Raw genomic sequence first — 18,492 nt, forward strand, 5'->3', positions numbered from 1 at the left:
GCTAGAATGATTGCATCAATTAAATAAAGTTTATTTAAATCATGTTTATGATGTTCTATGCCTCAGTTGTTCATGCTTTCAATTAAACTCAAGCATGTATTTCATTCATGAAAATATGATTGAATGCATTAGAATTAGTTGATCAATCCTACCAGATGACGATTAATGGACACAATAATTGAAAGGTGCATGCTTCATTTAGATCCTAACCCAATTAAATCAAAGGTTCATAATAACTCGAGAGAGCTCTATTACCTTACATAACTTTTAGATTTATGTGATTAAATTGTTTCAAACCTAACCCGTCCCTATTATTTCAAATGAATTCTAAAAACCCTTAGTTAATTATGATCATGGTAGTATGCATGTTTTTCTAAATGAAAGATTCTGAAATGACTTAAAATTGATTTCAAGGTCATGAAAGATCGAGTTGCCATGGAATACTTTCCGGAACATTATTAAGCATGACAAAAATCAATTAAGTTGAACGATTTGATTATTCTAGCATATTCATGTTACTGGTTGTTGCAATTTGTGAATTTGCTGTTAAACCCATCTCATTCATCTTATTGCGTACATTGGATTAATTTACATTAGGGATCACTTTGTATCTAGATTATTTAATTTAATTTAATCATTAATCACCACAAGAATATTGTGTTTTTCTTACCAAATTGTTAATATTAATTTTACAATTAATTGATTAACATACACAGTCCCGGTGGAGACGATAACTCTTTTACTTACTTATTTCTTGATAACAACCGTGTACACTTGCATAAACCACGCGTTACAAGTTTTTGGCGTTGTTGCCGAGGATTGTTGCCTTAATAAGTTTTTTTGTGAAATTATTATTTTCAATATGGTTTTTATTTTATTCTATTTATTTCTAACTTTAGTAATTAATAATTAAATCTTTATTATTTATTTTTTTATTTATTTTTAGGTGTTTATGGTTATAGATCGAATCATCAATTTATTACTTGTAGACCCTAAAATCGAGCAGACATTTAAGCAAAGAAGATAAGATAGAATAGCCTAGAGACAAGCCGTAGAAATGGACCTTGGAAATCAAAATGATGGTAAAGGAAATGAAGCCGCTAATGTGCACAATCCAATTCTTATTGCTGATGATAGGGATCAGGCTATAAAGGCAATACGTTGTGCCACTCTTTAACGAGTTAAATCTAGGAATTAGGAGACCGGAGATCGAGGCACCCCAATTTGATTTGAATTTAGTGATTTTTCAAATGCTTCAAACCATGGGCCAATTTTGTGGTATGCCCATAAAAGATCCATACCTTCGCCTTTGACTTTTCATGGAAGTGAGTGGTTCTTTCAAGATTGAGCATGACTTAATTCATTACTACCACATTCAATTTCAACTTGGCAAGAATTAGCCAAATGCTTTCTGATAAAGTATTTCCCACCTAGCAAAAATGTTAACCCGCGTAATAAAATCACCACTTTCCAAAAAATGGATGATGAGTTCTTGTAGGAAGCATGGGAAAGATTCAAGGAGTTACTGCGTAGATGCTTTCACCACGGGATTCCATATTGCATCCAGTTGGAGACATTTTATAATGGTCTCAACACGCACACAGGGTTGGTGGTAGATGCTTCTGTGAATGATATTATCTTATCGAAGTCTTATAATAAGGCTTATGAGGTCATCGAGAAAATAGCCAATAACAATTACCAATGGCCGACAAATCGAGCAGCTTTAGGAAGACGAGTAGTCGGAGTGCATGAAGTAGATGCCCACACTTCACTCTCAGCTTAGGTATCTTCTATGTCTTCAATGTTGAAATAGTTTACTGCTAACGATTTTAATCATGTTACAGATCAGCCACCTAGTCAATTCGGTGTTGTTTCCTGCATATATTGTAGGGATGGCCATTCTTCTGATAATTGTCGATCAAATTCTGAGTCAGTTTATTAAGTAGGGAATCAACACCAAAACAGAAATAGACAAGGACCACAGTCCAATTTCTAAAATCTTTCATGGCGAAACCATCCAAACTTTTCTTAGAGTAAATAAGGAAATGGACCGAACAACACTTACATGCAGCATAGACCAAGTCAACCCCAAGGGTTTAATCAACAAGTTCAAAAACCACCACAAGCTAAATCATCTAATAGTTTGGAGAATTTGTTGAAGGCATACATGGTGAAGAATGAAGCCTTAAATCGAAAGCCAAGTAGTAACATTGAAAAATTTAGAGATCTAAATGGGTCAGTTAGCTACAGAGCTTCGTAATTGATCGCAAGGAGCCTTGCCGAGCGGTATAGAAAATTTTAAGGAATTGGATAAAGAACATTGCAAGGTAGTTGCTTTACGAAGTGGTAAGACTTTGGAACCTAAGAAAGCTGTGGTTGAAGATGAACATATCGAGAAGGAGGAAAGTGTACCAATAGTTGAAATTCTTGCACCGGAAGAGCTAGAACTTACAAAGTTTGATAAGGTAAAATCTAAACTAGTGAATTCAAATAAGCTAACACCTTCTTTAGATGTAGATTTATCCCCTCAGAAAAATTGTCCATTCCAAGCCAAAGTTCCATCACCTCTATATCCTCAAAGATTCGAACAACATAAGCAGAAACAAGAGGTGCAATTCAAGAAGTTTTTGGATGTTCTAAAATAGCTTCACATCAATATACCATTGGTGGGGGCTTTAGAATAAAAACCCTATTATGTCAAGTTCATTAAGGCCATTCTATCCAAGAAGAAGAAACTTAGTGAGTAGGAGACTATAGCATTAACAAAGGAGTGCAGCACGTTCTTACAGAACAAGCTACCTTTGAAATTGAAGGACTCTAGAAGCTTTACTATACCCTATAATATTAGAGAATCTTACTATGGTAAAGTTTTATGCAATCTAGGGGTAAGCATCAACTTGATGCCCAAATCTATTTTGAAGATGTTAGGGATAGGTGAAGTAAGACCCACGATTATGACACTCCAGTTCGCAGATCAATCTTTGGTATACCTAGAAGGAAAGATCGATGATATTTTGGTATGTATAGATAAGTTTATTTTTACTGCTGATTTCATTGTCTTAAATTTTGAAGAAGATAAGGAAGTGTCGATCATCTTAGGGAGACCTTTCCTAGCCGTGGGAAGCATGTTAATAGATGTGCAAAAATGTGAACTCACCATGAGAATTCAAGATTATCAGGTAACACTTAATGTTCTTAAAGTAATGAAATTTCCTGATCCGACGGAGGAATGTTCAGTGATGGAGGAGTTAGAAACTTTAGTTTATATGGAATGAGAGAATAATTTTGTAGATGACCTATTGGAGAACACCTCAGGGTCTGAACCATTGGAAGATCAAGAAGGTAATGAAAGTATGGCCTTGATGGAAGCCAATCTGAGGAACTATGTTCAACCAGTATGGTTTGAACCATTAGAGTTGGAAGCTCAGGAATTTACACAAATGAAGTTGTGAATTGAGGAACCACCAAAACTCAAACTAAATGTACTTTCTTCTCATTTGAAATACATTTATTTCGGTAACAGTTCTACTTTGCCTATGATTGTTTCAGCAGAACTAACAAAACACCAAGAGGAGTAGCTGATCGAAGTTTTAAAGAAATTTACAAAAGGCGATTGGTTGGACGATAGCTGATATCTGAGGAATAAGCCCTCCTTTCGTATGCACAAGATTATCCTAAAGGGGGGCGTCCGAGGTAGAATCGATGAGAAAATTAGACTCAATCCTATCATAAAAGAGGTAGTTTGAAAGGAAGTTATCAAATGGTTAGATGCGAGAATTATTTACCCCATTTCAATAGTTCATGGGTAAGTCTGACACAGTGTGTACCAAAGAAAGGTGGAATCATGATTATTGAGAATGAATGAAACGAGTTAATCCTGACAAGTACGATTACGATTTGGAGAATTTGTATTGACTACATAAAATTGAACAAAACTATTTGAAAAGATCATTTTTCGCTGCCTTTTATGAATTAGATGTTGGACTAACTGGAAGGTAATGAATTTTATTATTTCTTAGATAGATATTTGGGATATAACCAAATAGTTGCAGCCGGAAGACTACCACAAAATGACTTTTACTTGCCCGTAAGATACATTTGCATTTTAGGCGAAGGCCTTTCGGTTTATGTAAGACAGCTACCACATTTCAGCGATGCATGATGGCAATATTTACTGATATGATAGAAAAAATTGTTGAGGTATTCATGGATGATTTTTCTGTTTCTGGTAATACTTATGATGCTTGTTTGAGTCATTTGGCTAAGATACTGAAAAGATGCAAGGAGACAAATCTCGTCCTTAACTAGGAGAGATATTATTTTATGGTTAAAGAAGGGATTGTCTTAGGACACAAAATTTTCAAAAATGGGATTGAAGTCGACAAAGTGAAGGTGGATGTAATTGAAAAATTGTTACCACTAGTCACTGTTAAAGGAGTTCGGAGTTTTTTAGGCCATGCCAGTTTTTACCGAAGGTTTATTAAAGATTATTCAAAAATTTTCAATCCTTTGTGTATGCTATTAGAGAAAGACACCATTTTTTACTTTAACAAAGTATGTTTTGAAGTTTTTGAAGAGTTAAAAAGTTAGTTAATCTTACCCCCAATAATCGTTACACCTGGTTGGAACTCACCGTTTGAGTTGACGTGTGATGCAAGCGATTTACCGATCATAGTATTTATCGATCATGCGACCATTAAATACTTACTCATGAAGAAAGATGCTAAATCAAAGCTAATTCGATGGATTCTTTTACTCCAAGAATTTGACCTTGAGATCCAAGATAGAAAATGTGTTAAAAATAAAGTAGCTGATCATCTGTCGAGGTTGGAACAAAATGATGTAACTCATTCACTTGTTCCAATTAATGAGAATTTTCCAGATGAGCATATCTTCGAGGTAATTCGAATTCATGAAATACCTTAGTTTGTTGATTATGCGAATTATTTAGCATGTGGAATAATACCTTAAGGAATGACATACCAACTAAGAAAGATTTTCCTTCATGATAGTCGGTATTATTTTTGGGAGGATCTATTTTTGTTTAAACAATGTGCAGATAACATAATAAGGAAGTGTGTAGCTTGAAGTGAGATTGATGAGATCCTATACCACTGTCATTCATCACCAAGTGGGGGACACTTTGGTGGTTGCCGTATTGCAGGAAAGATTTTACAAGCAGGATTCTTTTGGCCTACAGTGTTCAAGAATACGTATACATATTGTGATAGATGCCAAAGGACCGGAATCATATCAAGGAGGAAAGAGATGACATTGACAAATATTTAGGGGTAAAATTATTTGACGTATGGGGCATTGATTTTCTAGGTCCATTTTCTTCTTCTTATGGTAACAGGTATATCTTAGTAGTTGTGGGTTATGTAACTAAGTGGGTTGAAGCTGAGACAAACCCAACAAATAATGCTAAGGTTGTCATGCGATTTCTACATAAGCATGTATTTACACGGTTTGGGACTCCTAGAGCTATAATTAGCGATGAAAGATCTCACTTTGTAAATAAATGGCTTAAGTGGTTACTTGACAAGTATGATGTGAAACACAAAATTGCCACTACCTATCATCCACAGTCAAAGGGGAAAATTGAATGGGTAAATCGTGAGATCAAATGATCCTTGAGAAGGTGGTTCGACCTAATAGAAAAGATTGGTCTCGACGGCTCGATGATGCTCTATGGGCCTATCGAACTTCTTTTAAGACACAATTAGGAATGACTCCTTATCGATTACTCTTTGAAAATGCATGTCACTTGCCATTTGAGTTGGAAAGTAAAGCTCACTGGGCCTTGGAACAATTAAATTTGGATCTAAAGTAAGCCAGTGAAAGAAGAATGTTACAAATTGATGAGCTTGAGGAGTTGTGTTTATTTTTATACAAGAATGCTAAGATGTGTAAAGAAAAGATTAAGAGATGGCATGACAGTCGTATACAACCTGGTGAATTCAGAGCAGGTAAAATGTGTTGTTGTTCAATTCGCGGCTAAAATTATTTCTGGGTAAACTCAAAACTTGATGGAAAGAGTCTTATACAATTTACAAAGTTTATCCATATGGAGCCATAGAATTGCGTGACAACAATAGAGGTACATTTAAAGTTAATGATCAACGTCTCAAACATTATTGGGATGACGAATTTGAGTGAGTGGAAACCTCGTTCAATTTAATAGACCCATGATTTTTCATATTTTTATTTTTAATAAATGACATATTTAGAAATTATTTTTCTTGAATTAGTACATTAAATTAAATCTGTCTAAGGAGATTGGAACTTAAGCAGGACCATTTGTGACCCTTTTAGCATTTCTTGAGATATTAATTTATTGTAAATTTTTGAGAAGAAAATTTTAAAGTAATCCAAAATAAATTTTTAACTTTAATTTAATTGTTTATGTTTAATAAGATGGTCAAATTTGGCCCAAGTACTAATCAGTTTATTCTTCTAGTTCAGTTCAAAATTTCAAATAATTGCAGTTTGGGCTCGAGGCCTAGAATAGTGAAGAGGAGGAAATTACCCATACAATTTCCATCCATAAACCCTCAAAACCCTAATATTTTTTGCCACTTTCCTTCCCTCCATGCCTTGCCGTCCAAGCATCCCTTGTAGCTAAATTTTTGCTACAAATTTACCTTAATTTACTATTATATAATCCCCTTTTTGCTATCATATTTTTCACACCATTCAAGCAATTAGCTTTAACCCTAGCCACCTACTCTTCTTCTCTTTGCCGTCGGCCTGAAATCATGAAAATTTCCCCCAATTTCCCTTCATTATCGCAAAACCAATCTATTGTTGCCGCAACCCTTCCGCTATTGCAAGCTTATTGTTGAAGCAACCTTGTCTCTGTCTCAATTCCATCGCTGCCACAAATCTTGCATCTTCAGACAATGCTGATTCCTTCATCTTCATTTGCTGAAATTTCTCTTTTTTTGGGGGAAAAGTGACCATGTCTTGCAAAAGAGCTAGATCTACCAAAACTACCGCCGAAAATCCAATTTTGATTTAAGATGAGGAAGCGATGGAAAGATTCAATTCCATCTTTAAAAATTAACCCATGATGTCGGAAAAATGTTTCAATTTAGAGAGCAATGATAAGATGATTATGCCTTTGTCAATTCGAAAAAAATTGACGCTTTAAATTGGAATCAATTCTATGATGCACGATCAATGCTTGAAGAGGAATTAGTGCGGGAGTTCTATACCAATTTGACCACGTCAGATGCTAATGAAGTTCTTGTTCGTAAAAAGAAGGTACCCCTTACTTCTAGGTCTATTAATGATTTTTTAAACTTACCTGATGTTGAAGAAGATGGGTACTCTGCCATGATGACGAATATCAGTTGGGATTTTCTTCAACAAGTACTTAATGTTGTTACAAATCGGGGCTAAGGTATGATTTTACTTTGTTCAATATAGCTTCATGCCTATCTCACATAGTTCCACCATCTTGATGGAACAAATGCTTTTGTTGTATGTAATTATGACAAAAAGGTCTATTACTGTTAGGAGAATTATACTCAAGGAAATTTAAGATTGCACTAGAAAAAAAAGGTAGGAAATGCGTACTTTCCATCATTAATTACTTCAATTTGCTTGAGGGCCCAAATAAAACAAAAGCAAATCTGAAGGGTAGTTATGTTCAAGGTTGCATAACAAGGTATGATCTTGAAAGGTTAGTGAAGAAAGCTGAAATGTTGAACCAGATCAAGCGAAATGAACCAGAATTTGATGAGTCGTCAACCAAATCTGAACCAGAAGGTGACTCAGTAAATGAAACAGAAGAAGCAGAAACTGAAGAGGAACCAAACAACCCTAAACCGAGGGTGGAACCAAATGTTGCTGAACTAGTGGAGCCAAGTGTTAATCCTGAGTTGACCATTCCAATTCCTACTTCTTCAAGCACTTTGAAGAAATAGAAATTTTCAACTATGATGGATATGTGGAAATTCATGCATAACCAACAACAAGCTTACTAGAGATATGCAAAAGTTAGAGATGATACCAAGCAAAATACTTTTAAAAATATCTCTAACAGTTTTGTTCCTGAGTTCCCAGATCATATCTTCGAGACATGACAAGAAGAGCTTGTGGAATCAAGTGCAACCAAAAAGGGAAAGAAGAAAGACATAGATGAACACACGAATTAAAAGGGGGAAATTTCTTTTTTTTTTAAGTATTTATTTTTAGGCATTTATACTTCTTTTCTTTGTTAGTATTTTACTTTTGCATAATAAATAGGGAATTGCAAACATGAATAAATTAAACTTAATGCCTTTTCATAAAAAATGAAGTAGTGTGGTAATGTGAATGAATATGTCTAGGATTGAATTGTTAAGAAAGACTTGGTACTTAAGCAGTCTTCATGACTCACTTCTCTTTTCTTGCTATCCTCTTTGTTGTTCGGTTTTCATTCATTGCTTTGTTGCCACAATAAGGAAATTGCTTCTTTTTAAAGGGGGTAAGGTAATATTTGCATGAATTTTAAATTTTTTCTTAAGTATGATTCAATGTTTACACATAAGTATGCTAAAATAAAATAATGTTTAGAAAATTTTCTTTGTTCATAAGTCAGCTCAAATGCAAGTATGATTTTTTATTTTATCTGAGTTTTTTTATGTTATCTTCAGGTATGGAATGCTTGCATGTTCTTACGTCTTATGTAGTTTTTCCATGAAAAATTAATTTCCTTAGAAATAGACATACATGAAGTTTTAAGTCCTTAAAATTGACTTAGTAACTTTCTTAAGGCAAAATCCTAGGAGGCATAAGAATCTAAACATGATATAGGCACATTTTCTTTGTATCGTTTGAGCCTTTCAAGCCTACCATATGTATTTGACCATTGAAACTTTAGTTTGAGCCTTTAAACCTATTTTATTGTTAATCACCTACATCATAAGCCATATTACCATATTTTTAAGTTTTATCCTATTCTTTTGCATCAATCTTAACTATACTTGTCTTGGTACGCAAAGATTGAGGAAAAATTCAAAAATATGTATATGTTCTCCATGATATAAAAAAAGAGAGAAAAAACTCTGTTGAAATGTCAAAGCAAAGAGAGCAAAATAAATACTCAAAATATTGATAAGTATTGTTGGGCATAAAGCTTCAAATTAAGTTTGGGGGGTGGTAATACTCGTTAGTAGGAAGCATGTACCTCAAAAAGATCCAAGGAAAGTTAAGGTTAAGATTATTGAACCTAAAAATTCACTTCTCTTTATCCCTACCTTAAGCCTAACCCCATTACAACCCTATAAAATACCTATTGATTTTGACAATTATGTCAACTACATTGTTATGTATGACCTTGAAAAGTATGCACTCTATGAATTATGTTAGCATTTTCCCTCACTTAGTATAAAATTTTGAAATAATGTTTCCATATGAGCGACTTGTCAAGAAAAAGAGTTTGTGAGCATGACTTTGTTGATGTATGTTTATGTGCAAAAGTTGATTCTACTTAACGGTTCTATTTAAGCTTATTGCAAGATTGCCTTATCTAAATTTTTGCTTTCCATTACTCGGCAAGAGCAATAGATTAAGTTTGAGGGTGTGTAAACTCTAAATTATATAGGTTTCTTAAGTAGTTTATGGCACCTTTTTACTTAAAAAATATTAATTCCGAGTATTTAATAATTAACTAGGTGAATTTTATTCATATTCAGATAATGGGCATGATTTAATTAAGAATACAATTTTGTGCTATTTTACATTAAATTTGTGCATAATTTAATTATTTTATGATACATATTAATCTTGATTTAATTGTTGCAGTTGGACCAAAGACTTATGCAGAACTTATTTATTAAAGCTGCATGGACATGAGCCAAATTCACTCTATATGGACGGCAAAGGCAAGGAAAAATAGGTCATAAAGAAATTAATTTGATCCAATTAAAGTTGGTGCAATTGATGAACAAGTTTTGCAAGCATTTAGGTCCTCAACCCATCCAAATAATGAAGAAAGAAGCCCAAGTCGACAAGGGCATTTTGGTAACTCAAAATCTATTTATGGGAGATTTATTAGAGGTCTTTACAATTGCAAATAAATCAGAAATCAGCACACAAGCTTTACCCTAGAAACCATCCACCACCTTGCACAATTCAAGCATGATTTCATGCATGAATCAAGCAACTAAATAACCCCCAATCTCCACAATTTATGGCCAGCCATGGGAAACAAAAACCTAAGGGATTTTAAGCTATTTTTAGCAAACCTACTAGTCATCCATCCACTATAAATACTACCCTCTATATCCCTTATCAATCATCATTCACTTAACATTCATTCTTCATTTCTCATTTTTTCCTTCATCACATTTTCTTCTCCCTTACATGCATAGCCACCCCCATTTTCCCTTTCCATTAACTAGCAAATCCTTTAGAAAATACTCTTTTGGTCAACCACCTTGAGGAGCACTTTGCAAAGGAGCAACACGAGAATTGGAGGAAGCTGCTACAATCATATTCCGGAGAACTACCGAATCAATCAGAGTTTATTCTTCCTTATCGTTGTTTTACTTTTAATATTAATCATATTCGCAATTTTTTTGTTATTTTTTCATCAATCATGTAGCTTAGATTTGTTTAGCTAGAATGATTGCATCAATTAAATAAAGTTCATTTAAATCATGTTTATGATGTTCTATGCCTCATTCGTTCATGCTTTTAATTAAACTCAAGCATGTATTTCATTCATGAAAATGTGATTGAATGCATTAGAATAGTTGATCAATCCTAACCAGATGGCGATTAATGGACACAATAATTGAAAGGTGTATGCTTAATTTAGATCCTAACCCAATTAAATCAAAGATTCATAATAACTTGAGAGAGCTCTATTACCTTGCATAACTTTTAGATTTATGTGATTAAATTGTTTCAAACCTAACCCGTCCCTGTCACTTCACATGAATTCTAAGAAACCCTTAGTTAATTATGATCATGGTAGTATGCATTTCTTTTCTAAGTGAAAGATTCCAAAATGACTTAAAATCAGTTTCAAGCTCATGAAAGATCGAGTTGCCATGGAATACTTTTCGAAACATTATTAAGCATGAAAAAATTGAATTAAGTTGAATGATGTAATTATTCTAGCCTATTCATTCTACTGATTGTTGAAGTTTGTGAATTTGTTGCTAAACCCATCTCATTCATCTTATTGCATACTTTGCATTTAGATTAATTTGCATTAGGGATCACTTTGCATCTAGATTATTTAATTTAATTTAATGATTAATCACCATAAGAATATTCTTTTTTTCTTACCAAATTTTTAATATTAATTTTACCATTAATTGATTAACATACGCAATCCTTGTAGAGAGGATAACACTTTTACTTACTTATTACTTGATAACGACTGTTTAAACTTGCACAAACCAAGCGTTATAGTTGCCGAGGAAAAATTTATTACAAGAAATTTTTAAATTTCTTTGATCAGATAAGTCCCAACAAAGTTTTGATCAATTGAAAACTCTATTGACATAAGCTTTGATTCAAAATCAATTTACATCCAGGGAAAAAAATTCATTATCGACAATAATGTTTTACTCGGGTAACCTTGAATTATGCTCGTTCGATTAGTACAGAGATAAGAGTTGAACCATTTATTCTTTACAGAATTTGTTAGATGCAAAGAAAAGATTTGAATTTGTTAGCTAAACTGGAATAGAGTCAGAATGATCAAATAACTAATTTCAGTATGGATTGTGATAATAGTCTATATTTCTTAAATCAAATATATGTATTGAACAATTCTGAGATTATATGACACATTTTACTAGAGGCTTATTGCAGTTGCTATTTGATTCAGTTAAGTGTGACAAACAGTGAAATGACTTGAGACAAAGTTACTGATAGCTGGGAATAAAATGTGAAATTTTAGAGTTTTTACAGAGATATCTAGTATGGAAAAGTTAAATATCAAGTCCTGTATGAGTTATTGTGGTTTGTTATAATTTTGATGGTATGTGAAGGCCAGTTGGTGGATACCGTATCTGGACTATCTTTGATGTTGAGAAAGGGAAAACCGATCAAGATTATTATTGTCAGACTGATGTAAACAACTCATTTTTTTTATTTTTTATTGTTATTCCGGTCAGAACAGATTATTCGTTTGAAAGCTAATTGAGTTGTATGTATCCAAAATTCACGAAGCTATGGCGCAAACAGACGGACAGTCGAAGCGGGTAATTCAGTTTCTAGAGGATATATATTATAGTGATATATCATCGAGTTCTAAGAATTGAACGAGAATAACCAAGGGGAGACATATTAGATTTGGAAGACAAAAGAGTTTGAGTTTACAATAACCAAACTTATTCTAAGTAAGAAATTTCGAAGACGAAATTTCCTAAGGGGGGAGAGTTGTAACATCTTATTTTTTAGTGGTGTCAAAAACAGTGGTTTCAGGGCCACAAATCAGACAAGTGAGTTCGTAAATATTATTATTTAATATTTACGAGTCAAGTATAGAATTACGTTGAAATTTGATTTAATGATTTTTGTTTATTGAACGAATAATTAGGTTCAAGTGGTTTTAGAAAATGAGGTATCAAGACCTCATTTTTATAATGAGCCCATAAATATTTTTATTAAATATTTATGGAGTGATTATATAGGTGTATTAAAATTTGGTCCGAAATTTTAACGTTTGGATAGTTAATTAAAGAAAAATAACTAAATCGTAAAAGGTGTAAAAGTTAATCACTACGTAATTTTATGGATTAAATGGTTTCGTTGTTATAAGTGAATGGACTTAAAAGGAAAATATACTTTGGTAATACAAATGGACGGTTAAGGGTTAGGAAATTTGTTAGTTGAATGAAATCATTAAAGGTAATGTAGTAATTAAGTTAAAAATAAGCATAAATTAAAGAAATAATAATAATAAACAAACTATCATCTTCTTTAACCTTCAACCACCGAAAATAGAAAATAAAAACACAATTGAAGACTTTGAAGCTTCAACTTAGCAAAAGTTCATGCATGTAAGTGATTTTCAAGCCCGTTTTTAGTAATTTTTATGTTTTTGTGATCGTTGTAGCTTAATCTAGCTAACTCGGGGACTAATTTGCAAAAATATCACATGTTTCGGATTATGCCATTGATGAGTCAATGATGTTTTGAAATTTTATGATAAATTTATAAGCTTGGTTGTTCATTAGGGCTATTTTATAAAGGAAATTTTGCTAGTTTTGAGTTTAGAGACTAATGTGAAAATAATTAAATTTTAGCATGAGAATTCTGTAATTTTTATGTGTAGAGACTGTTTTGAGGTGCTAGTAAAATCGATTTAGTGTGTTGGGGGTTAATTATGGAATTTTAGATAGTTTCGAGTTTAGGGACTAAATTGAATAAAAAGTATAATTTTAGGGTAAAAGTGTAAAATAACGATTAAGGGACAAATATATGAATCTCAGTATTTTATGCTATTTGAATGATTTAATTGAATGAAAACTATTATTTAGATAAAGAAACGAGCCAATTGAATTTAAATCATGAAAAAGCTAAAGTATCGGACTAGTTCTCGACTTCAATTTTATAACTCTTTTGGTTGAGGTAAATTCAGTATAATGGCTAATTCATTATTTGTATATTTTTTAAAATGTTAATGAATAATTATGTTAGTAATATCTTAAATGATTATTATATGTTATATGCTTAATGAGACTAAATTATGGTGATCAATTGACGAATTGTGGAAAATGTAAATTTCATGAATATGTATATGAAATGTTATATCAAAAAAGGAATCAAAGAAAATAATGTATCCCGCTTGAACCGCTTGAACCTTGTGAATACCTAGGATACAAATGCCATGTTATTAGGGGTTATATGGTTTCAGGCGCTAGTTTTGGATGTCCTACCGATGGCTAAGGTCCTGCATTTGTTGCGAATTCTCCATAGCTCGTGTGAACAGCATCATGTAGCTTAACACCTCGACCTAAAGCTCATGTGAGCAGGCCTACTTCATAGCTTGTGTGAACATTACATATACGTTTATAGTTACAGATACAAGCACACTTTGTGTGAGCATGGTTCCTGTATATCCAACGTTGTTTCATTTGGTTTAACGGGTAATAAAGGCTTAAACGAATGAACTTAATTATATAAAATTTTATGAAATTATAATAGATGGAATGGAAAGTGTTAACATAAGAGCTTTGAAGGTATGAATGTTACATATTAGAGATGTGATGAATGTTATGTATATGGATATGCTCCCAGTATATGTTCATTGATATGGATGGATGTTTGATGTTTCATTATTGAAATAAGAAATGGATAATCTCTTAAGCATGTCAAAGGAATTATGTATGAATTACATAAATTGAGCCTATTCGGTAAGTTTACGTTTAAGATTTATACGAGCTTACTAAGTACTATTTCCTTACGTTAGTTGTTTTCTTTTCCTGTAGATCATCGGAAAGCTCGACCAGTTGGAATCTAGTCGGAGAACATGCATACTATTCATCTCTCACTTTGGTAGATTTTGGTTATTATGTTGATGGTTATAAAAGGCATGTAATATGAGTTTTTATACTACTTTGTTAATATGGTATGGTTTGAGCTTATGCCTAGCTTATTTGTGTATATATATATGTCATTGATTTTGGTTTGTAAATGTTTATGTAAATATGTGTCTTTGGTCATTTTTTCATGCCCTTTTGAAGTAGGTGACTTGTTGTAGAATTGAGATGTGAATGAAATGGTCAAACAGTATGTGTGATGTATGTTTAAGGTTAGTCTTTTAACATTGAAATTGAATTGATTTGATTTATGAATTGTGGTGCCAAATGATGGCATATTGGTTAGGCATATAGGTTGATTGATTTTGGCATGTTTTAGGTATGTTTGTGTTTTTAATGTGTGAAAGTGTTTTGAAATTGTTTGGTTTAGTGTCCAAGAAATGGTGTTGAAATGACTTGCATTAAGGGTTATTTAGGGAGCACATGGATTGAGACACGAGCTATCGTCTCATGGCCACACCACACGGCCGTATGTTATTTAAATTTTGAGTGCAGGATGAACCACATGGTCTCAAAGAGTTACACGGCCTAGCGACATGATCGTGTGACCAAACTTCAAGTGCACACCTGGTCTGGCACATGGCCTGTGACACAACCATGTGACCCTATTGCGAATACTTATATGGGCGGACACACGAGCTAGGTCCTGTGTCCCATAGTTTGACTTGTACACGATTGGCCACATGTCCATGTTTTTAAACCACACAGCCTGGGCTTTGTCACACAGCCTTGTGACCCCTGTTTCCAAAAGTTTTCAATTTTTCCAAAATATTTTTTTGTTTCAAAATGATCCCGAATGTTCCCAAACTATTTTTAGGTCTCCGTAAGCTCGGTTTATGGTTCATAAGTGTATACTTATTTAATTAAAATACATATTTGAATGTTATTATTAAATTTGATTAATTATATATGATTGAAGTTCATTGTTTCTAATTGTATCGTAATACTCTGTAACCCTAATTTGGTGACGGAGATAGGTTAGGGGTGTTACATCGAAATATTGCAACATTATTATTAAAAGTCACGTTCAAGCCATCTTTAAATAAACGTGCAACAAAAATTAAGTTTCTTTTGAAACTTGATATATAGAAAATGTCTTTCAAATTAATCTTCATAAAATTATCAAAATAAATATGTATATCTCCCACTGCTTCAGCTGCCACACTTGTCTCACTTCTGGTCTAAAATGACAGGCTCTTATCTCTAAGATCTTTTGTTTCCTTGAACCCTTATAGAGAAACACATACATTGTTAGTGGCTCTAGAATCAATGACCTATTGGTCTATTGAATCTTCGACTAAGCAAGTTTCTTTCATTAAGAATTTCATTATTTGCCCTTAGTGGGTAGGTAATTCTTTCACTCTTTGCAGTTGGCCTTGAAATGCCTTTTCTTATTGCAAAAGAAGCACTTAGACTTAGATACGTCTTTAGGCTTCTTGGTTCTCCTCATTTCCACTTTAGGTGGGCTAAATAACCTAACCCTTGTTTCTTTTAGCATGTTTCCCTTCCCTTTAGAGGAAGCAATAATCACTAAGTTTTCTTCTACTTTTTGGATCAGTTGACCACAATTCAACATCAACTCATAGGGTTATAACTCCTTAATGAGTTATGTAAGCGTCAGATTCTTGTTCCCAAGGTTATATGCAGTCCTAAATCCTACAAAGTCCTTGGACAAGCTTTTGAAAATCGTCTCTATTTGTGTGTTTTAATCCAGATTAACCTCATTATCTGCAGCCTTGACAAAATAACCCATAAGAGCAATCATATGGTCTTTGACCAGAGTACTAGGTTTTTGTTGGGCATTCATCAAACTAATTATAGCCGATTGTCTTGCCAAGGCAGTTTGGCCTTCAAACATGTCCTCTAGTTTGTCTAGAATAACTTTGGCAGCCTTACATCTTTCCAATTGCTTATAAAGAGTATTGGTCACACTTGCCAGCATATGACAATGAGCTATCTCATCAAACTCTTCCCAATGTTTCTAGCCTTATTTTGAGTGGTCGTGGGCATATATTATCAAGAACTGTTTCAAGTTTCTCATAGCTTAGGACAATCATGATGTTCCTTTTCCATTCCTTATAGTTATTTTTGTTCAGTTTGTTCTCAATAAGTATGTTTAGTAAGGGAGTAGGTGTCATTTTTTCGAACTAAAAATAAAACATCCATTCATTAATATTTTTGTGTTAAGGAAATATTATAAAACCTTTTGCAACAGACGATATGCATTAAGATAATGCATGCATCTTACATTAAATCTTGGAAAACATTTGTAAGTCATTGGAACGATAATTCCTATACTCATTGAATTAAGTCACCTTAGGGCAGTCTTAATCAACTAGTAAGAACATGAATTTCCATCCAATTAATACGTGAACCTAATTCCTTAGGCATTCACAAGTATTAATAATCGCTTCACGTTTGGTCATAATCCAATTAATACGTGAACCTAATTCCTTAAGCATTCACATGTGCTAATAATAGCTTCACGTTTGGTCATAATCCAATTAATACGTGAACCTTATTCCTTAGGCATTCACACGTACTAATAATCGCTTCACGTTTGGTCATAATCCAATTAATACGTGAACCTAATTTATGCTTGATGATATGGTTCCATGTTGGCCTAAGTTTGATTTGTATTGGAGTATATTTAAAAATGTTTTAATGCACATTGTAGGTGAAATAACACTAGTGTCTCGAGACATCAATAACAAAAATGACAATTTTGTGCATTTTTTGGGTAATGGTCTCAAGACATGGTGAACATGTCCTGATACAGGGTTAGCTTAGTATTGAGACATGAACTTCATGGTCTTGAGACAGAACATCGAGTGTAAGGGTCTGAAATAGGGGAAGCATGTCTTAATACTCAACCTTCATGTCTCGAGACATCTAGTTGTACTTTGATAGCTGAGTTTGGATTCGAGTCTTGATTTTGAATTGGACCCCGAATAACCTTGAGACATGTTAGTTGGGTCCTTGAACATCTATTACATATGCTTATAATTATGAGTTGTGATTGTTTCCAAATTATGATAAATATATGTTATTTAGTTAGGAAATGTTTCAAGTAAGTGGCTCCTACAATCTGATGTAGTTGTTAAAAAAAAACTAGTTTGAAAACAGTTTTGCCACAACGAAAAATTACAATTTTGAAACATGAGTCAGTTTATGATATTTATAGCAATAAAGTTTTCCCGAAAAATATCCGTGCTTTGTGCGAGATGGATCCTAGACATTTCTAACTTTCAATCGAATGACCTTCTCCACCATTCTCTACCACAAATCACTTCGGGTGTGGGCTCGAACAATCACAAATCAAACACAGAACTAGAAACAATTTCTTACTTTCAATAGAAAAATAATTCTCTCAATAGAAACCAGTAGAACTGTTATTCCCAGAAAATTGAATTTATACTTAGAAAATAAAGTCTCACTATTTTCGGGCAGAATAACAATATCTCAAAGTTGTCTTTTTATCTCTACTAGTGTGATCTTTTTATAAGGAGAGATAGAAGAAGTCTGGTTGAATTGGTAGAACAGAAATAAAACTTATTTGATAGAGAAACTAGTTTCCTAGTTTAACTAGGAGAAGAGTTTGGGGTCGCACTTATATTGAGTCAAATTATATATGCTTTCTGGACTTTTAACCCAACACTTTATAATTTAATCCAACTCAATATCTGTTTTTATTTTCTTAAATAATTATTATTTATTAAATTGATTTAAATTAATTAATTTTCCAATTAAATAATTTTCTCAACCCAATTCTAATTTCGTTAAAGTAATGACAATTTTACCATAAAAGAATATGTGATAAAATATATTTAATTTTTCATATTCAATGGATTCATATTGACCAATTAATTTAATTCTATTTTAAAATTTAATTATTTAATTAAATAATAATTTGAAAAACTTAAATTAATTCTCAAAGTCA

The 18,492-nt window shown here is 32.9% G+C and overlaps 1 non-coding gene across 1 annotated transcript; it reads right to left on the minus strand.

Annotated features, from left to right (window-relative positions):
- Nucleotides 1–1,445: 1,445 nt before the first annotated feature.
- Nucleotides 1,446–1,551, minus strand: LOC128035687 (small nucleolar RNA R71). The gene has a single exon (XR_008192238.1). It is a non-coding gene; the product is annotated as a small nucleolar RNA R71 (small nucleolar RNA).
- Nucleotides 1,552–18,492: the final 16,941 nt, after the last annotated feature.

Source organism: Gossypium raimondii, chromosome 12, assembly GCF_025698545.1.
Source record: "Gossypium raimondii isolate GPD5lz chromosome 12, ASM2569854v1, whole genome shotgun sequence".
NCBI lineage: Eukaryota > Viridiplantae > Streptophyta > Magnoliopsida > Malvales > Malvaceae > Gossypium > Gossypium raimondii.